General features: G+C 44.9%; 1 protein-coding gene across 1 annotated transcript in view; it reads left to right on the forward strand.

The window, feature by feature from the left end:
• Positions 1-313: 313 nt before the first annotated feature.
• Positions 314-20330, forward strand: part of PKIA (cAMP-dependent protein kinase inhibitor alpha) — a 63370-nt gene continuing 43353 nt past the window's right edge. Inside the window, exon 1 of the mRNA XM_053249372.1 lies at positions 314-594. The gene's annotated coding sequence lies outside the window, so the exon portion shown is untranslated. The remainder of the gene's footprint in view (positions 595-20330) is intronic.

Here is a 20330-nt window from a genome sequence, read left to right on the forward strand (position 1 = left end):
TCCAGCAGCCCCAACTCTACCCCCACCGCCTTATAAGCGGACGCTCCAGGGACTACTGAGAGAAGTTGGAGGGGGAACATTCTAGTGGAGTGGAAGAGCCCATTTCGCCTCAAAACCGGGGGATGGAGCAGGAGGTGGTGGGGAATCTCCTCCGGCATGAAAGTCGAACCCAGTCCCTACACGAGGCTTTAGCAATGCAGTTCCGCAACAGAAAAGTCGAGCTTCCCGACCCCCTGCAATCGTGGGAAGAGCACCGCGCAGCTCATGGGGGCAGGAAAAACTTGCTCCCCCCCCCACTTTCTCCCCGCGCGTAGGAGCCGAATGCGGTGATCCGGCAGGCGAGCGAGCGAAGGGAGGAGGAGCGGGATGACTTCATGCAGCCGGAGCGCTGCGAATTTGGGATCAGCAGCTGCAGCTGGATGCTGGCGGCCGGTGGGGTGAATGACAGCGGGAGAGACATCCGGACGTCTGCCCAGCGCAGCCCCCGCGCCGTCCTAAAACTGCCGCCGCCCGGGCTTGCTGGGGCGGAGGGTTGCTGAAAAGCAGAGGAGGCATCCGCCAGGAGGAAGATGCGTTGAATCGGCCGTCGGGAAGGTGAGTGGATTTGCAAGGTGCTCCCTCCCTCCCCCCCGCTGTCTGCATTAAGCACTGGCGGCCGGCCGGCCGGCCGGCCTCAGGGAAAAAGGAGAGGACGCAACACGTGCAGAGGCGGCGGTGTGTAGGTTAATTGTTGGCTTGCTAGGCGAGGAGGCGAGAGCTGCAATGGTGTGCCGGCGGGGGGCTGACCAAGGAGCAGCGGTAGCTGCTGCTTGCAGCTTAAATCAACAGTGCTCGTCTGTGCTGGAATCCAAGTGGGGATCCCGCGTCCTCCCCGCCCCTCCTTTGCTGTGGGGTCTCCTTCCAGTAGATGGCCACAGGCCTATTGTTGCTACAACCAGCCCAAGGGGCGCTTAAGTGCAGAGGGTCACAGGGAGGACCTAGCTGCCTGGCCCCTTGTTCTTCAAGAGGAGAAGTAGCTGCTTCTCTCCTTCCCCGCACACACAGGGACGTGTCGCTTCTCTCCCCGCGTCCCCCGGGGCAGCGGTTGTTTTCTCGGCTTCCTAAAAATAGCTTGGAGTAGGGGGTGGGCGGGTGGTGTTTGCCTGTCTTGGCTTTCTGGTCGCATGTCTTATCACTAGCAATTGCAGTGGGCCTGCGGCCCTTCTTAATCAGAGGGCCTCTGTTCTGTAGTGTTCCTAGTGTGGTGGAAATAAGGGGCAAAAGACAAATTCCAATGGGAAGAACTAAGGGGTGATCCTTAAAACATGGGATTTCATGTGGCAGCTTTCTTAAGGGATGCTAAAGCATTAGGGCTGTACTACTCGGAGTTCAGGCTCAGGGTTGGGGCTTTTGAGTGGGAGAGGAACTTGCTACTCCTGGATCCAGTGTATAATATTGTTGCCCTCAGGGCCTTGCCATTGCTGTTGCTGCCATATTGGGAGCTGGTCTTTGGGGTGCCCCATATTTGTCATCTGCATAGCTGATAAGTTCATGTAAATAATGCACAGTAGGTTCACTGTGGTTTTAAAATGGCATGGCAGAAGTGAGGGCTATGCTAGAGAAGTAGCTGGTGGCATCATGTGAGGATAAACATTCTAGAACCTGTTGTGATGTGGCCACCTTTGGCATTTGGACCAAAGACTAGAATTGGCCTGATCTGGTCCTATTTAGATCTTAGTTGAAGGCATGCATTTTACCCTGTTGTGTTGCTCTTTGCCCAGTTGCCATCTTTTCAGAACGGTTAGAATGTGTAAATGGTGGGTTCACTGTTTGCTCTAAGAGGCAGGGGTGTAACTATAATAGGGCAAGGGGAGACAGTTGTCTGGGGGCCCACTGCCTGGGTGGGACACCAGAGGCAAGTCACATGACTGACTCCCCCAGCCATGCACCCGCCCAGGCTTACTTCAGTTGTATTCATCCTCCAATATTAACGTGGGTGTTAAGGCCTGGAGCTACCAGAACAGCATGTCTTTCTCTAGTACCATTAAATGACTTGCATTGTCCACAATTTACAAAACCTTTAAAAAAATAATTTAGGATGATGATCTGTTGTGGCACATAGGATATATATATACTGCTTTTTGTTACCACTATTCAGCCTCATTGAAGATTTCTTTACTTCATGAGCTGCGCTTCAGTGGGGGTGGGGGCATTTTAAAATCTTGTCTCTGGGCCCACTCCAACCTTGCTATGCCCCTGCTAAGAGAGATTCCCAGATATTGTTGACTACAACTCCCAGAATCCCCAGCTGCAGTGGCTTTTGCTTGGGGGTTATGGGAGTTGTAGCCAACAACATCTTGGAATCCCTGGGAACGCTGGGTGGGTTTCCCACCACCTACTCTGAGTCGATGTTTAGGGACTCTCCATTCTAATGCATTTTCTTCAATGTCAGAGGAAGTGCTAGGCAGCAGCCCTCCTCTTTGCTGTGGGATGCCTTCAACGTTGGAAGCATTTGGCTTCAAATCCACAACGGGTGGTTGTCTAGAAATCTATCATTTCCCTCCAGTAATGGAAAATCCTTCCTGCCTGAAACATGGATCTTGTGCCAGGATATGCAATGTGTTATGCCAATAGTCTGCTCAACATGAAGTGAGTTTCCTTTCTGTTTGTGAAAAGGAAGTCACAGCGGTAAATAGTGGGCATTTGTTTTATTTAGCAGATATATTTTTTTAAAAAGGGGAAATGCTTACTGGTGCCATTTCTGATTCTGCCCCCACATCTTATTAATTCAGATAACAGGCTAAAATGTGTCTTCATCATTGTCTGAGCCTCTCAGGCTTGCACAAGTGAGAGGTATCGGTCAAGCAAATTATCGCATTTTGATAATGATTAGGGATGGTGTGCATTCCAGCCTCCAGAAATTTGCCCTCAAAGGGCTCCATTCCTCCCATGGTTGGCCAGTTACTTGTGCTTTGGGGGACAATTACAAAAGTAGAGTCGAAAAGGGCCTTGTAGAGCATCTAGTTCATGCCCCTGCTTGATACAGGAAATCTGGAGCGAGAGCATCCTCAAAGATGGATGCCCAGCTTCTGCTTGGAAGACCCTGAGTGAGAGAGCCCTCACCACCCCTCTAGTTGTGAATCCATCAGTGTTTGTGATCACCTAGCTCATGCTTAACCAGTTTGCAAACCAAAATATCATGGGGAAATTTGTTAAATACTTTTCTGAAATCAAGATGAATGATGTGCCCAGAATTCCCACAATCTTCTAACCTAGTAGCCTAAATCACAATTAGATATGATTAGTCTGGCATTTATTCTTCATAAATCCATGATGGCTATTAATCACTGCATTGTTATCAAGATGCTTGGATTGACCATTTTATAATCTATTGTAGTATCTTCCCAGGTATTAAAGTTGGGCAGACTGAACTATTCTCCCAGATTCTCCTTTTTCTGCTGTTGGAAGATTGAGGCAACTTTAGCCTGTCTCTAGGATTTCTAGAACATCTTGCCTGTTCTCCAGGATTTCTCAGGAATAATAGGCAGAGATTCAGAGTAAAAAGCAAGTTATTTTAATAATCTAGGATGCAATTCATTCAGGACTGAAGACCTGAACTCATTTAAGGCTAATGCCTTATCATTCTTGAACTGCAGTCCTGACCCCTTATTATTCACACTATTTTTGTGAATACTGTTCCCCTGTTCTCCTTCTGGAAGAAGAGCCACCTAATGGCACAGCGGGGAAGCAACCTGCCTAGAGAGCAGGAGGCTGTTGGTTCAAATCCCCCCTGGTGTGTTTCCCAGAATATGGGAAACTCCTATATCGGGCAGCAGCAATGTAGGAAGGTGCTGAAAGGCATCATCTCAGACTGTGTGGGAGAAGGCAATGGTATTCTGTATTCTCCTGTATTCTGCCAAGAAAACCACATGGCTCTGTGGTTGCCAGTGACTCGACACGACAGCACAATCTTTCCTTTTCTGGAAGAAGACAGAGACAAAATAGAAGTTGAACTGCTATGCCTTCCCTGTTTTACATGTTTACATTTTGCCATCCTTACTGAGCAGCAGGCCTACCACTTCCTTTCCCTTCCTCTTGCTTCGAGCATACCTGAATAAGCCTTTTTTGTTGCTCTTAGCATCCTTCTGAGATTTGGCTTTCCTGACAGCAGTCTATATGGCAGCATCAGTGAACTATTTCAAAACCCACATCTATTCTTGCCTCTATATTGAACTATATACTCTTGCTTTGTATGATGAATGTCTTCATTTGCAGAGCAACAAAGAAAGTTCTTTAAACTAGGTCTGAATGGTGATCATGCATATTTGACAAAACATGAATCTTAATTTAAGTCCCTAATTCTTCTGGGATATATTCTATGCCTCAATTTTTGGAGTGGCCATAATAGCCATAGAGGTCATTCACACAAGCGAAAACTGTATTCTATGTTTGGGAGCTGTGTGTGTGCTTCCAATCTTCGGTTGTGTGGGTGCAAACAACTAGGTAGGAAGAGGGAGAAGTGATTGTGTAGAAGCAAGGTAGAAGGAAAACCTGGGTAGCTTTTCCATTTAACATAACATGTGAATAAAAGTACAGATCTGTACCAGTGTACACTATAAACTTGTATGTATGAGCACTGAACATAATGTGTGAATGGAGTGTTGGTTGATTGTAGGCATGAAAAGTTAAAACTGGTATGGTTACGGCTATCTCACACTAGCTAATAAGCAGCTTGGGGTGGGTGGTGAGGAACTATTTTTAGCAGAAAAACCTACCAGAGGGGAAAGAACTCCCACTCCACCTTCATGCAGAGCTTCTGCTCTGAGTTGCAACCCCTTACAATTGCATTTTGTACAGGGAGGAAAAAACATGAGGGCCAGGCTACACAAAGCTGAACATCTGTGCAGCTTGGCCCCGAGGAAAGGGTCTCTAAAGCAGGCCTGCTCAACTTAGCCCCCCCCCATCTGATTTTGGACTACAGCTCCCATAATCCCTATGCACAGTGGCCAATAGCCAGGGATTATGAGAGTTGTATGTTAGCATCTGAAGGAGGGCTGAAGTTGAGCAGCCCTGCTCTAAAGGGTTACACTGTGACCCTTGTGGAATCCATTGTGAGGATTGATATCCATTGTGAGGATTGATATTTAGTTCAGTTCTCATAAAAATGCTCCCACTACTTGGCGTGCCTCAGAGGGTAGGGTTGTCTCTCTGAAGCAGATGTTAGCGTGGGAGTCAATTATGGACGATACGAAGAAGCTTCTCCACACAGTGAGGAGGAGAAAAATATAGAGGTGTTTGTGGGAGGACAAAGAGGCAAAGTCATTTTGCATGGAAAGAAAAAGGTATTAATTAGTGCAGTAAGATACACTGAAGTGTAAATCTTCAGTGGCTTCAGTGTGTCTGCTTATTTTAATGTTAAGCAGAAAAGACAGTCTGGCTCAGCAGTGCATCCTGGATAGAGGCTCTGCCCTTCATCTTCTGCTTTCCTCCACTGTGCTGGTATCTACCTATGCTGCTTCCTTCTCTCTCATACCTAGACTTCTTTCTCCCTCTCTCACAGCATTGAAACTAATTGCCAGGAAATTAAGGGCAGATAAAAGGATGTACTTTTTCACACAGCGCATAATTAATCTGTGGAATTATCTGGATGTGGTGAGTTGATGACCACCACTAACTTGGATGGCTTAGACAAAGTCATAGAGGACAGGTCTTCGTGGCTACTAGTGTTGATGGCTATAGGCTGGCTCCAGGCTGAATACCAGTTGCAGTGGAGGAATGACAAGGGTGAGGGCATGCCTTCATCTCCTGCTTGCTCTTCCTTGAGGCATCTGGTGGGCCACTGTGAGAAACCGGGTGTTGGACAGCAGTTATATGGGGATGGGGGATAACAGATCTTATCAGTCCTGTTCTGCAGGTGGTGTTCATGCAGCCTCACACAATCAAACCCTTCCTGCCACCACTACCCCTCCCCCCCCAAAGTGCTGCAAAATCAAAGGTCAATAAATGAATAGAGGATTGGAGGGGATGGAGTAGATCTGAGTGATGAGGAGTCTGGATATAAATGCATGGGATGTGGCGGGTGGGGCGCGGGGAGAGAAATAGAAAATGAAAACAAAAGTGAACAGATATTAATGCAGACCTAAGGAAACTTTTTCAGAGTATATGCTCCTTTGTATAAAGGAAATGCCTGTCATGTCCACAGGCTGTAAGAGAGACCCCATTTTTGGAATATTTTAATGAAGTTCCTGCACCTGTCGGTAAGACAGACATGTATGTGAAATGCAAACAAAGAGATACAAGGCCAAGAAGTTTTTCATACAGGGCTTTTAAAGCCCTTTAACTCGCATCTCCTCCGGAATGGAAGGGATGCATTCACATACTGGCCAGATTTACCCCAAAGTCTCTGAGTTATTGGGGAGCAGTTCACATACAATTCGAGTTTTTCACAGCATGTTAGAGTATAGCCTGATTTATATCCTGGGTCAAAAAATTCACTACTTGTGTCGGTTTTGGGGGACAACTTCGAGTTTGCAGTAAAGCCTCCCAGTAAACTCGCAAGCCTGTTGTGTGTCAAAGTCCCTGGTAGTCCGAATGAAATGGCATTATGAGCAGCATGTATCTGTCTTCTAGAAAATGCAACCTACACCTATCTCTGTGTACATATTAAGGTTATTAGACAGCAAGAATGTACTTTTACTAGAAAACGATGATTAAATAGAATCTCCCCGACTTAAAGCATTTAAAATTGAGTCCTTTTGTGAAGTGATTTAAACATTGAATTGAATTGATTTGATTTAAATAAAATCAACCCTGGATAGGCCTACAGCTCTGTTCTTCTTTGTGTTGCCTATGGGCCACTGGTGGCCCGCACAGACCACAGTGGCATCCCCTCACTTGCCTCTTTGCCCCCCTTTCTGCCCCCTTGGGTGTCTCATGCTCGCGCTCGCAGGCTCTCTCTCTGCTGACATGCTGCCACCACACCGGCCTGTGCTAACCACTTGCTCCTGCCCCCTCATGCTTCCTCCCCCCCCCACCACTGTGCTGCAGCCATACTGACCCCCCCCTGCTGCCCACCTTCCTTGAGGGGAGTAAGAGCGAGAGAGCAGGGCAGTGTGGTAGCAGTGGTGACAGCTCGTGGAGGAGGGGTGGCGGAGCAAGCACCCTATCCCCAGCCGCCATTGCACTAGCCGCCCTCTGTCGTCGTCCTCCCCCCTGCATGCTTTCTCTTTCCCCCTCCCGCCCCTGTGCCCAGTGCCACTGCCCCATTCCTCCCCCCTCTTCATACAGTGAGCCATCTCAGTGGCTCAGACCCTGCTGCAAAAACAGTGAAGGCCACTGGCCTACAGCTCTGGCAAGCTGGCCGTTCAGCTGCAGCTTCTGCACTCTGCCTGTATGGCATGTGAGTTGCTTAAAAGAATGGCTTTATAACCCTGGTGCAGGGGTTTGGGTTGTCCTCTCTTTATGTACCCTTCACTCCTACAACTATGTCTGGAACAATAGCTCCAACACCTAAGAGCCAAAGGCTAGTTTGAGGTGCCTTTCTCATCAAGGCTGAAAACTACTCTTAAAATTCTTAGTTGCCAGCAACACATGCTTATGGTAACCATGGCACCCATGATTTCTTTTCATGACCTTGATTCAGTGAACACAAGTACCCGCTCTGAATTATCCATTCAGAGTGCTACAATATGAACCATTCTCTAATTCAGAATGGTGGATCACACATTTTTCGTTTCCCCACCCCAGAATTTTTTTCCTGTAATAGCCTTGAAAATACAGTCAGCTTTTGAATGTCTGTGGCAGACTCCTATTTTCTTCTTCTCAGGGCCTGACTAATCCCAGGCTCCAGAAAGCCATGGCATCTAGACTAGAATATTCAGAGGGAAGGTTATTTAATAAACTCTTTACTTGTCCCTTGAAACACTGTATGTATGTATGTCACTAGTAAAGGGGATTTTTAAAAAGCCCATTTATCCTCCCACTCCACTGTGTCCATCTCTAGGTCTATGACTTTGTCAAGTGCTCATTGTCTGGCTTCTAAATTGTTGGGCTGGCTCCTACTTCCAAAGAAAACTTGTCAAGGTCTTGGTCTTCTCCTGCTTATTTTAAGTCGGTCCTTGTGATCTCTAGCCATAGCTATGCCTAAAGCTTTCCCAGATGGCTGTATAAAATAGTTTGAACAGCACCTCTATCTCTTCTTCTCATGCTGGTCCACATGTTGTGCATATTTTTGTTTTCTGCTGAGCCAAACACATTGCTGCAATAGCCATCCTTTTTCTTTTTGTTGTGTAGGGTGGCATAAGTAGGTGCTTCTGTTGACACAGCATTTTTGCTGTCAATGGAGCTATTTGTGTACTAGTTTGCAGCAGTGCTTGACTCATACCTACTCCAACAGGGAAGGGTATGGGGTCAGGCTGCACTGGAGATCAGTTTATAATGGAGATTAGTTACCTTTCAGTGTATTCCGGACCAATGATTTGGACCAGCTAAAGGAATAGTAAAAGGTAGGGGTAAGGATTCCCATTTTCAAGCAAAGGGGATTCCCTAACTATAAAGGGGTTTGAGGGGTGGGTGAGAAGGCACCTTATCGGCAGTGGCACCAGCAGCTGCTCGGCAGCAGCCCCTCTCAAACCTGCTGGCACTCTTCCTGCACCGCGGGCTAGCAGGCGTCCCAGTCCCGGCCTCTGTGCTTGTGTGGAGACCATTTTTATGACATGTCTGAATGCATGGAGGTCATTTATGTCACCACACAAATTTGCTTATGTCACTGGATTCCCCTTTCCCCGGTGAAGTATTGGATTCTCCTTTACAAGCAAGGCACTTTAACAGGACCAACCAGTTCGGCCCAGTCCAACAGCACAAACCGAACTGCTAGCTAGTTCCAACAAACTGGTTCATGAACCGGTGGTTCAGTTCAAATTTGAACCGAATTGCCCCGGATGGTTCCTTGCACATCCCTAGTAAAAGAGTGAATGTATGTAGCATGATTATTCTAATGTGCATTCATGCTTGTAAGTATACACTTGTGCTGGTAATAGTTATTTCAAAACCAAAATAATAAATAAAACCAAAATAATCCTTGCATTTACAGGTTGATAAGCTGGACTTCAGTCCTCTAAACAGAGGAGCTCGGATGCACATTTAAGAACATAAGAACAGCCCTGCTGGATCAGGCCCAAGGCCCATCTAGCCCAGCATCCTGTTTCACACAGTGGCCCGCCAGATGCCGCTGGAAGCCACAGGCAGGATTTGTGGGCATGCCCTATCTCCTGCTGTTACTCCCCTGCAGCTGGTACTCAGAGGCATCCTGTCTTTGAGGCTGGAGGTGGCCCACAGCCCTCTGACTAGTAGCCACTGATAAGCCTCCCTTCTTAAAGCCATCCAGGCTGTTGGCTGTCACCACATCTTGTGGCAGAGAATTCCACAAGTGGAATATGTGTTGTGTGAAAAAGTACTTCCGTTTGTTGGTCCTAGATTTCCCGGCAATCAATTTCATGGGCGGCAGCTATGAAATTTAGCTCAAAGCCATTATATTGTCACCAATGGCTTCTTAACATTTTATGCTTCAGTGTACATCTAAAAAAGTGAGCTATAGATGTGATAAATGGATGACTGAAAACTAGTGTGTCATACATGAATTCTCATCTGGGAGCAGGGTTTGGTCTTCCTTTTGCATGCATAGTTGGTGACACCTAGGTTTAATGTTGTGTAGAATGTGAAATGGCCCTTAGTGGTAAGGAAACAACATTCTATGAATAACTAACCTAGAAGCCAAAGGTGCTCATTATTTGTCTTGGGTTAAATTTTTTTTTAAATTAAAAAGTAGCTTCATGGGTTCAGCCCTCATGAGCCCAAGTCCAAATCCAGCTTTCAGGAAGGCTGTAGTTAATGAATAATCACTCAACTACTACACACCTTAACATGTGAGAATGTTGTATTTAAGGAACTAATTCATCTTTGTTCTAGAACTCAAATAGAATACATGATTAAAATAGAGTGTGCAGGAAGAAAAACTGGCTTGCATATTAAAGTGCTAAAATGCACGTGAAACTCGAAAAATTAATTTGTGCTGGAAGTCTTCAGGCTGTGTCTAAGGCAACCAAAAATAGGTTCTAATGTCTTCCATTTAAAAATAGTTAAGATTGTCCTGATTTTTAATAATGGGTCCTAGTTAACATTAACTTAGTGGTTATATTTCAGAGAAACATGTAGCTTTACAGTTCCTGTTAGTAGAATTGATTGCTTTTTCAACATGCATCCTCCATTGGGAAAGGACTATGTTTCTACTGTCTCTGAAATACATCCACATGGAGGATTGGAAGGGATACATTCAAACCATTCACAAAATATTGTCCTTTTCTGAGAAACTTTATTAAAATGAGAGCCAGCATGGTGTAGTGGTTAGAGTGCTGTACTAGGACCGCAAAGACCTGAGTTCAAATCCTCATTCAGCCATGATACTTGCTGGGTGATTCTGGACCAATCACTTCTCTCTCAGCCTAACCTACTTCACAGGGTTGTTGTGAAAGAGAAACTTAAATATGTAGGTCTCCTTGGAGGAAGAGCAGGATATAAATGTAATAATAATATTATGCCCCAGTGAGGAAAATCAGACATCACCAAGACCTGGCAATGGCTTAAGAATGGCAAATTGAAGAAAGAAACAGAGGGTTTAATACTGGCTGCACAAGAACAGGCACTAAGAACAAACGCAATAAGAGCAAAAGTAGAAAAGTCAACAACAAACAGCAAGTGCCGCCTTTGTAAAGAAGCAGATGAAACAGTGGACTACCTAATCAGCTGTTGTCAAAAGATTGCACAAACTGACTACAAACAAAGGCATGACAAGGTAGCAGGGATGATACACTGGAACATCTGCAAAAAATACAAGCTACCTGTAGCCAACAATTGGTGGGACCATAAAATTGAAAAAGTTGAAGAACAGACAAACATCTGCCACACAATACACCAGATATAACTGTAGTTGAGAAGAAAGAAAAACAAGTTAAAATAATCGACTTGGCAATACCAGGGGATAGCAGAATAGAAGAAAAAGAAATAGAAAAAATCACAAAATACCAAGATCTACAAATTGAAATTGAAAGGCTGTGGCAGAAAAAGACCAAAATAATCCCAGTAGTAATTGGCGCCCTGGGTGCAGTTCCAAAAGACCCTGAAGAGCACCTCAACACCATAGGGGCCACAGAAATCACCATCAGCCAATTACAAAAAACAACTTTACTGGGAACAGCCTATATTCTGCGACGATATCTATAACAGCAACAACATTGACAATAAAATTCAGCCATCCCAGGTCCTTGGGAAGGACTCGATGTCTGGATAAAACAAACCAGTCAATAACACCTGTCTGACTGTGTAAACAAGAAATAATATGTAAAATAAATATAAATATAAAATAAAATACAAATGTAAATATTACTTTTCAGGAAAGAAGTATTTATTTTAAGCATTTTAAAAAATCCCATGATGCATAGCCAAAAATCTGTGTTACACTTGATGTGTAATCAGCCTTTGGAAGAATAAAATTGATTTTTAGATTAGATTTGTTTCACTTCCATGGTGGCAAAAAGTGACTGAAAAGAGTTGTAGCCAGTTCCAGCTATCGAGGACCTGTCTGTCTCTATTATCTGTGTAACTGTAAATAAGCATGTCCATGCATGCGTTACCTTCTTACATGTACAGAGAAAATTTTGGGTTGAATCTAGACTTATACTTGAACAGTCATGAGCAGAAGGGGTCTTTACATTACTTTACTTAAATTTATGGTCATGGACCAAGACATGCAGCATAAAATCTTATAAACAATAAAACATACAATTTTAAAGTGCATAGATCTTCTACAACTTATAATGATATAACAGAATTTAGCTGTAACATAAGATACTACATCATCCGGATCTGACAAAAGAAAATGTACAAGAGCCTCAACAGATGACCCCCACAATATGTGTATCAACGGAGAGATCAATCATTGTCTAACCTCGTGATAGAGCTTGCAGTGGAGCAAAATATGTGATGGGCAGGGGTCTTTTCTCCCCTCCCTCCCAGTGTTCCCTCTAAAGCGTGCGCATGTGTGCGTGCTCACATGTTTTTTTACATCTGCTCAGTTAATTTTAGATCCCGCTCAGGTTGAATCAGGAAGGCCTCACTCTGAATGCATGTGTGTACACACTGCCTTGATGCTGCCACCCAGAACAAGACCCATTCCTCACACAGATGAAAAAAATGAGAGAACACTGCTCCCTCCCTCACTGCAGCTCTACTGAAAAATCACTCCAAAGAGTGGAAAAACCACTGGGGCATGGAATGTGGCCTGAGGAACTGGGGCGGGGGGATTGTGGGTGGTGGGGAGAATCCCAGAAAACAGATTCAAGAACCTTTTCATTACAAGATTATTTCTTCATTTTGTACGTGTGTGTGTGTGGTTTTTTTTACCTGCTTATGTGACCAGTTCATGTATCTAATAAAATGGAGCAGTCACAGAGCCTCCTTGCGTCTTCGTATGTTGTTGGACTACAACTTCCTTCATTCCCAGCATCAGTGGTCAAGGGTAGAACCTCTGTTCCTGCTGATCTGCAGACTCTTAGTATGTATTAAAATATTAAATCTTTTTGTAATCTAGTCTACTGATGGATAAATCTCGTCACCCAGAGATAAGACTCCTCATACCACATGTATGATCAATAGAGAGAGCCTTACTTGCTGTCCAGGATGTGATGGTAATTGGACTTCAAAGGCTTTGAGATAGCTAGACTGGAAATTGAAGAATGGGAAGTTCTCTTGCTGTGAATGTGTTTGCAAACTGATGGTGTGACCTGTTTGACGTCTGTTTAGATGAAGTATTGATGGCATAAGCAATTTCAGAAAGCAGCAATGCAGCAGAAGCACTTGCTGATTGACTGGAACTCATGCAGAACTCTAAATAAATAGCTGCCCTTCAATACCTCTCTTTGCTACTGTCTGCTTTGAGGGCACCATAGTCAGCAGACACAGCAATTGGACATCAACCCAGGTGAGGAAGATGGCTCCCACAGAGACTGAAATCATCTGGTGCCTGAGCATAAACTGGTGGCCTATTTATGGGAAGGCCCTATTTTCCTTTTTAATATTCTCAGGCGGTAACACCAGTAAGAGGGCTAAAGAGAGGACTTTCTTGTCCCTGTTTCCAACAGCCTCTGCCTTAATGCTCTGATGCATGGGAGTCATTGATACTGTATATCAGTGAACCCTGCTAATTTGGCAAAGAGGCACCTTTTAACATGGTGATTCTCTTTATTTAGCAAGGGGAGAGTAACTGACCCTATCCACCCCCATCACAGTACCTCCAGTGACTGTTGCTGGTGTCTATCTTATGTTTCTTTTTAGATTGTGAGCCCTTTGACAACAGGGATCTATCTTATTTATTTATCATTTCTCTGTGTAAACCACCCTGAGCCATTTTTGGAAGGGCGATATAGAAATTGAATTAATAATGATAATGATAATGATAATAATAATAAATATCAGATCAGCAGTGGCAGTAGAAACATCTGGTAGGCACTGGCCTGTTCTTCAGTTCAGGCCACTACCTGGGGTGTCCCGTGCACTGAGTAAAGGATTGGGGTTGTGTTTGAGGGAAAGCACAACCACAATCCACATAGCAGTGCATGATCCACCTTGACATCACCTGATATATTTTTGAAGACAATAAGGTCATTCACACAACCTTTAAGTGGGGGGAGGTAGGCAGGATAGCACCTACCTTCTTCCCAGATGATCTAGTGTATTCCTGTGGCTGCAAAGCTCACACATGACCATCTGGAGGCTGGGTAAATGCAGCCAAGCTTCCAGAAATCCCACAATGCACCATGCAAGGAGCGTGGTGCATTGGGGGATTTCCCTAGAGCCGGGTGCTCTAGCCGCCCAACTCTGTTTCTGCTCAGACTTCAGGCAGCTTGAGCAGACTCGCTATCAGGGACCGAGGGAAAAGAAGGGCATGTTCACCATGGGTAAACGCCCATGGAGAAAACTGGGGCCACCTGGTGGGACAGTGCCAGGATCAGCCCCAATCCCAGCACTTCACACAAGTAGCCCTACCCTAGTAGGGCTGTTCATGTAACAGCCTTAGTGCATTTTAAAGAAGAAACTAATTTCTTCAGGAAATCACACAGACCAGCAGGATAACAATATTCAGAATGAATTCTGTCAAGGCAGGCTATGTGTAATGGAAGTTGTATGACATTGCATGCTGATGGTTAGCATACTGCTAATTTCATCAAATCTTTAGTTGAAGCTTTTAATATTGCCATCTGTTCTGATGCTTTTTGGGAGATGGGCTTAGCTTTCTGACAATGAAAGATATTTATGTCCTTTAATGGTTTTTTAAAAAATTTTATGAGAGAAGTAACCATTAAAGTTTCAACAGCTAATGTTGATTGATTCAGATGTCTGGCTCCAGGGGACATCAGCAAACTGCCCTCTATGGGCTCGCCTGCCTTTGCAGGCCCTGAAAGAGTCACTCCACTAGCATCATACAAAAGCTATGAGCACAGAGTGGATCCACGGTGGGCCTTTCTGAGGGTCCTGGATCCTCAGCAGTTCTCCAACAGTGGATACTGATGCTTGCCCTGGGGAAGGCATGAAGGGATTGGGGCCGTAGCTTCATGGTAGTACATCTGCTTTGCATGCCGAAGTTTCCAGTTTCACTCCCTGGCATCTCCAGGTAGGGCTGGGAAAGACCCCTGCCTTCAACTTTAGAGAGCCACTGCCAGTCAGTGTAGACAATGCTGAGCAAGATGAACCAATGGTCTGACTTGGCATAAGGCAGCTTCCTATGTTCCTATGAAGGTTGAGGTTATCATGTTTATGTATGTCCTGTATACAATTCCCATCTAACAGAATGCAATCCAGTCCTATTCAAAACAGTGGAATTTTTACTGTTGGTTTTAATGAGGTGCACTATACCCATCGTTTCCAGCTGTACTGTGATTTCAAAGGACAATAGACTGATTAAACTCGGAATATCTGGGTTCCACATACTGGATATGTGATCCAATACCTTGGTAATTGCTGTTATTCAACAAAGCCTTTCAGCACTCTGAACATTCTTGAGGATGCAGTGTATTAATATCCATTTGTCATCTGGCTACTTGTATTCATATTTATAGTTCCACTCTCTAACACTGGTCATTGACTTTTGTTACTTATAAAGGCCTCTTATCAAAATGTGAGGAAAAGAGGTGACTTCAGTAAGGAGCAAACCCTAGTCAATGTTAACCATGACTACTAACCTTGTTATAGGCATAACTACCATGGCTGAAACAAGTTGGATAGGGCAAGGGAGTTAAGCAACATGTGATTCGGCATCCTGCTCATCTGTCCCTTAACCATAGTTAAGGGGCAGATAGCATTAAAACTTAACATCTCCACAAAAATGGAGGTAGAAGAAATGAATCTATTTGGAATCCTCCTGTCCATGTGGTTGCTTCATCCTAACTTTGGCTCAGACAAGACGAATCGCCTTTTTATCTCATGACTGCTAGGAACCTATGGTGACAGAGTTGGTTGAGGGGTATGTGCATGTGCACCTTCCTATATGGATGCCTGTTGATGCCCTTCATCATTCTAAAATATTTTCAAGGCAAGACTTGTCTTGGGAGAAGTCATGCTGATGCTTTCTCAGTAGGTAATATGCAGGGATCTGTACTGAGACCAGTGCTTTTTAATTTACTCAAATTATCTAGAAGTAGGGGTAAGGAGTGAGGTGGCCAGATTTGCAAATGGCACTGAAACCAATTGTGAACCAATTGTGAAGAGCTCCAAAAAGATCTCTCCAAACTGGGTGAGTGAGCAACAAAATGATAAATTTGACTCAATGCAAGTAAGTGTAAAGTGATGCACATTGGTGCAGAAAAACCCAACTTCACATATACTCTGATGGGGTCTGAGCTGTCAGTGACTGACTAGGAGAGGGATTTTGGGGCACAGTGGACAGCTTATAGAAAGTATTGACTCAGTGAGGAGTAGCTTTGAAAAAAGTCAGATTCCATGCTAGGGATCGTTAGGAAGGGGATTGAAAATAAAACTGCCAATATAATGCCCTTATACAAATCTGTTTAAATGGCCCCATTTGGAATAGTGTGTACAGTTTTTGTCACCATATCTCAAAAAGGACATTGTAGAACTGGGAAAGGTGCAGAAGAGGGCAACCAAGATGATCAAGAGCCTGGAACACCTTCCTTGTGAGGCAAGGCTACAACACCTGGGGCTTTTTAGTTTAGAAAAAAGTGATTAAGGGGAGACATGATAGAGATCTATAAAATTATGCATGGTGTGGAGAGAATGGATAGAGGAATTTTTCTCCTTCTCGCAGCACTAGAATCAGTGGTCATCCTATGAAATGGATTGCTAACAAAAGGAAGTACTTTTCCACCCAGCATGTAATAGATTAATTAATCTATTGAATTCTCTGTCAAGCTATGTCGTGATAGTGACCAGCTTAAATGGCTTTAAAAGGGGCTTAGACAAATGTATGGAGGACAGGTCTATCAATGGCTACTAGTCTTGATGGCCATAGGCTACCTCCAGACTCAAAGGCAGGATGCCTCTGAATACCATTTGCAGGGGAGCAACTGCAAAAGAGAGGGCATGCCCTCACCTTTTGCCTGTGGGCTTCTCAGAGCAATATGGTGGGCCACTGTGTGAAACAGGATGCTGGACTAGATAGGCCTTGGGTCTGATCCAGCAGGGTTGTTCTTATATTCTTAAGCCATTTTCCTCTGTATCTTGCCAGATGTAAAATACGTGACAAAATGATTAGATGTTCAGACTATTTGTACATATGGGTTTGGGTTTTCGTTGTTCTCTCTGCCTTTATTTTAGTTGCAGTTGCTTGCTGAATGAGTTTGGCTAGAGCTTGGCAGCAGTTGAAAATGGAGCAGGACTCATTAATTCATAAAGGAATTGGAGCATGTGAAAATTTTGGTCTCTCAAAAAACTGGGAATGCGCATGGAGAAAACTGAATAAACAGCAAGTTTAGTCTGAGAATTTTAAGTAAGCATCCTTTGTAACTTGTTCAGACAAGTTCTAGCATTGGATGTGCTTCGATGGACAAACAAAACAGTAAAAATTTTAAACAAAAAATGGGATCTGGTATTCTGCCATATGCTTTGCTGTGACCTGTTGAGATATTTTGTTCATGGGTAACTTTTTTGTCAGTGTGGGATGTTGAACCGAAAGCAACACAAAAACATTGTTTTGTATTGTGTTAAACATATTTTACAATGTAACATCTACATAGCATGATTAAGAGTGTTAATTAAGGTGGCTTTATAGCAAGCCCCACCATTTTCATCTGATTTTCAGCATCTGGGAACCTAACCCCCAGATTCCCATTGCCCTAATCCCCCATTATCTGCAGATTTGCTATCTACGGGGGCCCCTGTGGAACAGAACCTCCAGGAATAATGGGGTTATCCTGTACATAAATGAAATGGTCCCCTGTCCCAAAGAAATCACAATCTAAAAAGGAACATAATGTAGATATCAGCAACAGCCTCTAGAGGGGGGCTATGCTGGGATTGGATTGGGCAAGTTGCTCTCCCCTGCTAAATACAGAAGAACCGTGTTCATGGTTCCACATATCCATGGCATGTCTAATAGATACCTGTTTCCAGTATATGCTAATACTAATGAGTTAAAGCCCACGTATCCGCGGAGGTAACTTCCGGACACAATTTTGTCTGGAGGAGCCCAGGAGCAGACAGCAAGAGCCATTATGGGCGAGGAATGGAACCCCCACAAGTTACAAGGTTCTCCTGTATAACATAATTGCCACTTTCAACCAGATCAAAAGAGATCTGGTTACATGTTCTGCAACTCTTGTCAGATGAAAAATTTCTCTTACATCTTGTATGTGAAAGAGCAAGTAGCAAGCAAAAAACCCATAGACTCCGGTGTTGCAAATCCTACAAATGATGTTGGGGTTCTCAAAGTTAATAACTGACAAGGACTGATCTTCCACAGAGAAGAATGCCAGCATTGTGGATGTGCCAGGGCTGATACACACATGACAGGCACCCCTGGTGGTGTTACACAACAGGGCAGTTGCGCAATGAGTTGAAACAGCATCCACACAGTTAGGCAGCACCACTTCTATTGGAAGCAATGAAAGTAGTGCTGTATGGATGCTGTCTTAAGTCATTGCATGACTGCTCTGTGGGGCCACACTGGCAGGGTTGCCTGCCACGTGCACAGCAGCCTTGGCAGATCCCTAATGCCAGTATTCCACTGCATGGAATATAGGCCACTGTTTCTGGTTCCTAGAAAATATTGATGAGATACTTGCTAGTACTATTCTTCAGTATGTCACAAACACTTTTCAGAGTTTCAGACACTCGGTACATTTGATGGATCTGGATCTGCCTTTATTTTAGCACAGTTGCTTGCTGAATGAGTTTGGCTAGAGCTTGGCAGCAGTTGAAAATGGATCAGGACTCATTAATTCATAAAGGAATTGGAGCATGTGAAAATTTTGGTCTCTCAAAAAAGGATATGCTACAGGTTTGGGTACAAATTTGGTGTGCACTTGAAATAGCTGCATAGTGGGGGGAAATAAGCAATGTGTTGGTAAAACCAGTAGACCTGGACTCTGGAGAACTTGCTTTCACACACACACACACACACCCCGCCCTCCCCCCTGCAGCTCTAAATGTCACTACTCCAGTACTGGGCTGTCTTTGTTTTTCTGCTTCAGAAATTCTGCAGATGTACCTTAGATTCTGCTTCATCTCCTTGCTGCAATCAGGGAGAAAGTGTGTAGCACAGGGATGGACAGCTGTTTCCAGGGGCTTAACATGACCACCAGTATCTCCCCTGGCCCAAAGGATCCCCAATACTTCCCTTGCCTTCTCTGGGACTATTTTCCCCCTCTCCCCTTACTCATATCGGTGTGCATGAAATGTCACCCTACTTGATAGCGTCCCATTCAATTCAGTGAGACTTGCTTGTGAATGAGCAAACATAGCAAAGACAACAGTGAACTGGCCAGTTTGGACACCATAGCTAGGGTCCATGCCTATTAGGAGGCTCACCTGGCCAGCCACTGAAGCCCAGTACGCAACCTACTTGCAGTTAGGCAAATCAGCTGGGAGACTCATACCACTGCTGCTTTCACTTGGCTTTCCCCATCTGCAAATGGGAGCATCCCCCAGAAGCTCCAGGGTCAGAGGACTGCTGCTTTCTCTCGTCTTCTTCATTGCCCAATGAGATTTCTTGCAATGTCTCTGGGAGGAAAGCCCATTGGCTGATGGGAGGGCAGAAGCACTTGCCACAAAGGGACTCTGCAGCAGCAAAAGCTCTCCTTCTTCCCACTTCTCCATTCTCAATAGAGAGGATGAGGTGGCACTAGGGATTGAGGTCAAGCCAGCTTGGGTCGAAGTCTCGACCTTGAACCGAATCTTTTGGGCTTAGTCCGAGGGTGGTAGGAGACATTACATTTTTTTTTTTAAAGGCAATTTACCACTGCCAAAGCTTTGGCAGCCTGGGATTTGTGTGTGCTTGGTGGCCGGGGTGGTGGTGGTAGTGGTGTGTGCTCTAGCAGCTCCCCCTGCACTCTCCCTGGGTTGTTTCGGCCCTGTGTGTGCATGCGTGGTGGCCATTTTTGGGGCTGCTGCACACACAAACAGGGCCGAAACTGTCCTGAACCAGCCTGGCAAGAGGCCAGTGGAGAGAGGGCACCAGCGGAGACATCCCTCCCACCTGGTGCAGCACCCTCTGAGGCGGTCAAAGCCTTGGCAGCAGTAAGTCACTATCTAATTTTTTTTTAACTGCTCCCTGCCCCACTCAAGCTGGTCCTGAAGCTGTTCAAACTCAAAACTGAACCGGCCCTGGCTCCAGTGTGCACAAAACCAAACTGGGCCCAGTTTGGCAAGAGTCTGGTTCAGTTTGAGCTGAACCAGGTTTTCCAGCTTTTTGCACATCCCTAGGTGGCAGTTCCCTAGGTGGTTTTTTGCACACCCCTAGGTGGTTTGCCAGTAAATAGGTTCATGCTGGGCCGTGTTCCCTCTAACAGGGATTCCCAGATTATGTTGACTACAACTCCCATAATCCTCAGCCAAAGGCCACTGCAGCTGGGGATGTTGGGAGTCTTAGTCAACATCATCTGTGAATCCCTGTTATAGGAAAAAGTGATGCTGGGGCATTATCAGGGAGACCCAACATGCCATTGCAAAGCTCTGCTCCAGAGTACAGGACTCATGCATAACATCAGTGCATAACATCAGGCACCTGATAATTGTGTTGGCTCCCATGTGCAGATCAGTCAGTAAGGAAAGTGCTGTATCAATCATCT

Source organism: Hemicordylus capensis, chromosome 4 (genome assembly GCF_027244095.1).
Source record: "Hemicordylus capensis ecotype Gifberg chromosome 4, rHemCap1.1.pri, whole genome shotgun sequence".
Lineage (NCBI taxonomy): Eukaryota > Metazoa > Chordata > Lepidosauria > Squamata > Cordylidae > Hemicordylus > Hemicordylus capensis.